Source organism: Dipodomys spectabilis, unplaced genomic scaffold (assembly GCF_019054845.1).
Source record: "Dipodomys spectabilis isolate Male_0828 unplaced genomic scaffold, ASM1905484v1 ptg000583l, whole genome shotgun sequence".
In the NCBI taxonomy this organism is placed as follows: Eukaryota; Metazoa; Chordata; class Mammalia; order Rodentia; family Heteromyidae; genus Dipodomys; species Dipodomys spectabilis.
This window is the reverse complement of record NW_024871260.1, coordinates 3,445,903-3,453,435: the sequence shown is the minus strand read 5'-3', so window position 1 is coordinate 3,453,435 and position 7,533 is coordinate 3,445,903. Positions and strand designations below refer to the sequence as shown.

The following is a 7,533-nucleotide window of genomic DNA, read 5'->3' as shown; positions in this document are numbered from 1 at the left end:
GCTTACTTTGAATCCATTAGCTCCACAAAGCTAACTCAGTTGCATAAATAAGTACTTGAAAAAGCCATTACCTTAGGATCTAGCTATAAGTGCTTCAAAGTATGATTAAATCTAAAATGAAAAAGACTTAAAATTGTCATTGACAAAAAATGAAATGTGAGCAATCAACCGAACAATATAATTTTTTCCCACTAAACACATTATTTTAGGGAAATAAGATCAATAGTATTGTTAGGAACAATAAGGTTTCCTTGTTACAAATAGGCACCCAATGATATAAGCCTGTATAAAGAATTGCATCATTAGCTACTTAAATTTAGAAGATACTACATGATTCAGCAGCACATATACCCAAATTACAACAATACACAGATTAACATGGCACTTGCACAAGGATAATATGAAAATTTGTGAAATATTCCATAGTTTTCATTCTTCAGATGCAAGAAATAAAAACAGTTATTAAAATGTTGAATACAAAATTACACGTGTAGCAATGCATGCATGTGTTAGAATTAAATGTTAGTTTGATATCAGTGTATTAAATCTTCACCTTAGAAAGGCCTTTACATAGAATAACCTTTACAAAACATTTGAAATTAGTTAACATTGTCATTTTATCCTTAAGAAATATACTTCATAAGGACCTGGAAAAAAAGGAATCTTAAATTTTCTATATGGAATGCAATCTGAAAGGACACGTTTATTAATGAATATATATATATATATGTATATATATATATATTATGAAACAATGCTCAATTCAAAGTATACCTAGGAGAGAATGAAATAGATTATGGATATTATTCAAACACAGAATATAGAATATTTTAAAAAATATTTTTCAGGCAATAAACAGAAATATCTTTAGTTTCTGTACTACTCATTTCAACAGATGAGTTCAAATTATTTCTGATTAAAAAAATCACAAACTCTGCAGAAATGATTATGGATGTATACAAACAACTCAAATACATTTCGACATCAAAGTCAAGCAATTCATTTGGAAAAATTGCGCGGAATTTTTAGAGTAAGATATTGCTGTTACTTGGGTTGTGTATTTTGTATGGACACAAAGAATGAACTGGCATTTTGAAGTTTAAGAAACTTAACTCTTAGCTATGCTAAATAATGCTGCAATAAACATATTTGTTCTGGTAGCTTTAGTATAGTCTTTTTTGATGCCCGTCAGTAAATGAATGGATTAAGAAAATAGAATTCTATGGAATGGAGTTCTATACCTCCATGAGAAAGAATTACATTGCCCTATTTGTTAGGAAATGGAAAGACTTGGAAAAAATTATATTAGGTGAAGTAAGCCAGGCCCAAAGAAACATTGGTCCCATGGTTTCCCATATTTGCAATATGTCTAAGACAAGCCAAAATGGTCAGATAAGTTTATGTTTGGCGAAATGTACCCTAATATAAGGATTCAAATTTTTTTTTCTTGCGATTGTTTCTAACATATTCATAAGATGATTTCTTTGTTGTTTTGTATGTCCCTCCCCCACAGTATAATCCCTGCTTTCATTGTATTTTATGTTGGTATGATTTGTGGAGGGGAAGGGGAAAAACAAATTGTTTCCATTGCAACAATGAGATGTACAAGACATCATGTCGAAAAACGAACTTTACAACTTTGGTGGGGGTAGGGGCAGTGAGGGGGGAAGGGAGTGGGGGGGGAGATGGGAAGGGATGGGAAGGGGAAATAAAGGAGGAGGCAACATGTTTGATAAGAAATGTACTCATAAGCCGGGCGCTGGTGGCTCACGCCTGTAATCCTAGCTACTCAGGAGGCTGAGATCTGAGGATCGCGGTTCAAAGCCAGCCCGGGCAGGAGAGACCGTGAGACTCCTATCTCCAATAAACCACCAGAAAACCGGAAGTGGTGCTGTAGCTCAAGTGGTAGAGCGCTCGCCTTGAGCTGAAGAGCTGAGGGACAACACCCAGGCCCAGAGTTCAAGCCCCACGACCGACAAAAAAAAAAAGAAATGTACTCATTACCTTGCCTATGTAATTGTAAAAGCTTTGTATGGTATTTTCACAATTAAAAAAAAACTCAACAAAAAACAAGAAAAAAAAGATACTTAACTGAACCATTATGATTTAAGAGAACAATTTGTACAGCCTTCCACAACTTCAAAGAGGTAGTGATACATACTTATCCTTTTGGTAATATCAAAGGCAGTTTCTTCCAAGTTGTTCTTCAGACCTGGTTTGATGCAATGGTTGAACAGAAGGAGATCCAGTGTATCTTTGCTATCTCTATTCCCAGCAGCACAATGCAAGGGAGACAAGAGGCCTTTACTTTGGGCATTGGTATCTGCATCATGATGAAGTAAGAAAAAACCACACTGGTATTATTCCAAGAATAAGCACTGTGCAGGGGTTTCCAGCCATTCACATTTATTGCATGAATATCTGCTGCTTGAGCCACCAACTCATGGACAATATCTAAGTGTCCACTGTAGGCTTCTCGATGAAGAGGGGTATATTCATCATCATTCCTAGTATTCACATGAGTGGCCTTTATGAAAGTAGTCTCCACACTCTAGTAAGCCGATTATTTTCATCAGCCCAAAGAAGAAATTTGCTTGGATTCTACTCCATTTTTTTTCTTGCAATTGATACCATTCGTCACTTTTTCATTTTGTTCCTCATCTTCATCAGAATTGCTTAACTAGAGACTTAAAGTGCCAGTGGGAATAAGGTGTCTATGTATTTCCCCAATAGTTCACGTGGGTTGAACTGGTGAGAAAAATACAATGAATTTTGTGTATCTGTTTTTTCATTATTATTTATTTACTCTTTTTCCATTTTTATTATTCTAAGTCATTCTAACTGGAAAGTAGGGAATTGATGGAGAGCAGAGGAAAGACGTTCCTCCATATTCAAAGGTACAGACTGAAAATGAGAATCAGTGATGTTTTCATGTGCAGCTTCTTCTAGGAATGAGAAAACAGAAGGTGGCTTAGTGGTAGAGTGCTTGCCATGCATGTATGAGCCCCTGGGTTCGATTTCTCAGCACCACATAGGCAGAAAAATCCAGAAGTGGGGCTGACGTTTAAGTGGTAGAGTGGTAGCCTTCAGCTGAAGAGCTGAAGGACAGTGCCCAGGCCCAGAGTTCAGGCCCCACGACTGACCAAAAAAAAAAAAAAAGAAAAAGAAAAAACAAATAATGCTTTCTATATAAAAAATATGGGAAATGGCAGAGTAGAAAGTGAAATGATGCAACCAAAAATATAAAAGCAAAATAAATTAGGATAATTGTGGAGCAGTCATATTATCTATGAGAACCATGAAAGAGAGATGAAGTGAGAGACAGAGAGATGTGCAGTGATCTAGCTAGCCACAAAATCCATGCCTCTGATCAATTTATAGAGCAAACAGAATTTTATTTTTTAAAAAGATGGAAATAGAATTTATGTATTTACTTCAAATTAGTAAATACATTTTTAGTAGCCTACATAAAGAGACATAGATTTGACCAAATTACAGACAAGAATCTAAATCCTTGATAATTCTATTAACAGATCTGACTGAAATCAGTTGAATCACACTTTTCCTGTACCTTGAAGGAATAGGTCCGAGCGAGGAAAGCAGCTAGAGAGGGCAGGCCGATTATATCTGTGACAAAGCTTTGTGGAAAATAGTGTCAAGGATTACTTACTGGTGATCCCCTTGCACGGGAAGCATGATTCTGAACTATTGCTTGCTGATTCTCAACTATTGCTTTGATCATTATATTCTCCAAGAAGAAAAAGTAAGATTTAATTGATAGCAAAGGACTACTAATACATTTTGACTTCTCATTAAGCACCTTCAATCATCAAAATCATTGAAGACGATAGACAGTTCTACTTTTTTAGATGAAAACAAAGTGTCTTAAAAAAACATGGAATTTAAATAGTCATGCAAAGGACTTCTATTTTACTACTGCATTATACATTTTGTTCTAATGTTGGGTAACAATAAGTAATGGATCTATTAGAAATCTCTTAAAGCTCATATGTTCAATCGTGAGTTCTCTTATACTGTATCATGTCATTTTGTGAATGGACTCAAGAAGAAATTTAAATTAATAACTTGAATTTCTGATAGGACAATATCATCACTGTACATCTTGGTTCTATACTCAGTTTTAAATTACTATGTAAGTATGTGCATTAGCTAAATATAGAGGAAAATGTAGAAGGCACACTGGTGGCTCATGTTATTAATCCTAGCTAATTAGAAAGATGAACTATGAGGATTGTGATTTGAAACCAGACAAAGCAAAAAAAAAAGTCCATTAGATTCTGTTTTGAAAGTAACCAGCAAAAGCTAGAAATGGAGCTGTGGTATAAGCAGTAAAATGCTAGCCTTGAGAAAACTAAATAAAAACTAAATTCTGAGACAGAGCCAGGCCCTGAGTTCAAGCCCTATTATTATTACCAAACAAACAAATTAATTAATTAATAAAATAAATTAAGTGGTTACATGTGGAGAGGCAGGTAATATGTAACAACTGTGGTGACTGGATTGTATCTCATTTTGTAATAAGGCAAATTATCATTTGTACTAATCACTAATATTTTATTTGAACTTTTTGTATAATAAACCCTGAATTTAACATGCATGTATATGTGTATGTACATGTGCACATGTGTATATGTGTATAGGTTTGCATGTGCTGTTGCAATGTTGCTTGCCAGTGTGGACAGGGTGATTCCGCAAAGAGTTAACTGGGTTGCAATGTTTTTATTTATCAGTGTTCAGTCATGTCATTTCAGTGGAACCACCCTTTTGTATATTTTATTTGTCAAATAACATCTTCATAATAAAAGCATTTACAGCATTAAGTTACATAAAAGAGACTGCTTTCAGCTCTTATTATATGTTAGGTAAGAAGATAAAGACATAATTAGGTAGTAAGTTATTTCTGTAAGATGACTATCGGTACAAAATATGTATTTGCCCTCTTAAATTGATTATACTTTTAAGATATACAATTGTAGTGAGTTTGACCAACAAACATACAGTTATTACTCTTTGGTTATTACTGTGAAACACAAGGTGGATAAACTCCAGATTTCTGTTGAAAAAAATCTTTCTTTGTAAGATCATATCTATTCTCACTAAGAGATAACCTCATATTTATTATATTTGAATATCCCATCATATTGACTGAAAATCAGTATTGTGGATATGCTTGTTAGATATTCCTTTCAAAAACAAACAAACAAAAAGCATGTGTCATCTCCAGATTGTGGATGTATTTGAAGTTGTTTTGTACATGCAAAGAGATCTTCACTAATGGCCCTTTTGTGGGAGTAACTGTGGGAACATTAACAAACAAGGCTTTTCGAATATGTCTTCCAATATAAATAACATCCCAAAGCGAGTCTTGCAATTTCTGAAAAGACTTTGGATATTTTATTATTATTTCAGTTCATTAACTATAGAGCTAAAGACATTTCTGAAATAAAGATTGTTAAGATATGAAAACGTAAGTGGACATATAGGCTTTTTAAGCATCATTTTATGAAAAGCCAGTTTTTATGAATCTAAATGAAATAGAATAAAAGAATGTAAGTGAATTGGGTAAGCTAATTATTTATATAACTTTTTTTTCTATTAACACAGTCCTTTGAATGTAGATGATGCAGATAAATTTTTTCCTTTGTGTCTCTGTACTTCAGTTATTTTTAGAATCTTTGTAGTTATAAGATTGAATTTTTAGTATAAATAAAGGTCTTTTAAAAAGATTAGGATTAATCTTGTGTTTTGTGTCCTAATGCCAAGAAAATGGCTTATTTTCAAGAGTTAATAGTTTATAATTCAAACTGCAGTATCATAAGAATTTTTTTAAACGCAATAGTATTTATGTCTTTTTAAACCATTTATATTTACAAGTTGGAGAGTCTTTAATTCATGCTTAGGTCTTGGTGTCTGTGATTTTTAACCTCTTTTTCCTAACAATGATAGGTCAGACTGCATTTTTGGGTATATGAAAAGTAAAATACTTATCTAGTGTCTAAGGTGATTTTTTATATGTCTTGCTTTAATAGCATTTAAAGTAGTACATTTCTCTCAAAATGTTGGTTATAAAAAGCAATCAAAATACTTATAATGGTAAACAATTTAGGTGAGCTACAATGTGGAAATCACTTGTCCATAAGACCTTCAGTCTCTTTCCATCAGGAATTGGGCAGGTCATTCTTTCAGTAAGACTATATTAAACAGAGATAGGGTTACTAGGCAGTGCATGTTGAGCCATGGGATAGAATATGGTTTCTACTATTTTGAGTTAGAGAGCAAGAATGTTATAGTTTAGCAATTCCTTTCACCAGGGAGGTATAAATTAATTAAGAACTTGGAATTTTCATATTACAGTTATCTATTTTCTAACAAATATAAAGTGAAATATTATTAGAGTGTACAAAGCGAAATATTATTAGAGTGTACACAATAATTCTGGGAAATTTTCCTAGAATTAGTAGATTAAGTGCTGGTATTTTAGTCATTAAATAGAATGAAGTTATTTGATACAGTGAGAGATGAGCATCAGGCAAACACTTACCATGTGTGCAATGTTGTACTACTAATTCCAACTCTGAAAACTTCAATATCATCATCTGAGCATTAAAAATGGAAGTAGTTCCACTTTATGGGATTAATGTGAGGATTAAATTAGATACCATAGGTAAATACTTGGAAAAACAATCAATCAGCATTTGATTCTACCTGTTATTTTATCATGTGATGAATTCTAACATTTTTAATGTGATTTTTATATTTTTTATCTTTATGATATGCAGTTTGGAGTATTAATATTATGTTGGTCAGTTTCCTGTCATTATGAGGAAAAGACCTGCAAAGAAAGTTTCTGAGAAGGAAACTGTTATATTGACTCATGGTTTGAGAGAATGCAGTTTAAGACCAGATGTTTCCATGGTTTTTAATTATATTTTCATTAACTTAAATAGATGTACAATGGAATTTCCATGCAACAAATCAGACTATAAGTACAGTGGATCTTTTTTTGTTTCTAACATATTTATTTATTTATCTTAAATTTTTATTTATTTTTTATTGTGAAAATACTGTACAGAGGGGTTACAATTAAATGGGCAAGATAATGAGTACGTTTCTTATCAAGCATTGTAGCCTCCTCTTTGTTTCCCCTTCACATCCCTTCCCAGCCTCCGTCCCCCCACCAAAGTTGTAAAGTTCGTTTTCAACATGACAACGGGTCCACCTGTAACCTTATTTAAACGACTTGTTTTCCCCTTCCCCTCCACAAATTATACCAACATCAAATACAGTGAAATCAGAAGTTATACAGAGGGGGAGGGACATACAAAGCAACAAAGAAATAATCTCACAAATGCGTTAGGAACAAATTCATGAAAGAAAAAAAAACATTTGAATAGACATCTTAGGATTCATTTTCCTAACATTACCTTATCTGAACTTTTCTGCTTGACTCATACATATACTAGATATTGAAAATAGGGAAACCATGGGATCTATGTTTCCTTGTCCTTGACT

General features: G+C 33.2%; 1 pseudogene; it reads left to right on the top strand.

Moving 5' to 3' along the window:
* Positions 1–330: 330 nt before the first annotated feature.
* On the top strand, positions 331–430 carry LOC122100556 (annotated as a pseudogene).
* The last annotated feature ends 7,103 nt before the right edge of the window (positions 431–7,533 follow it).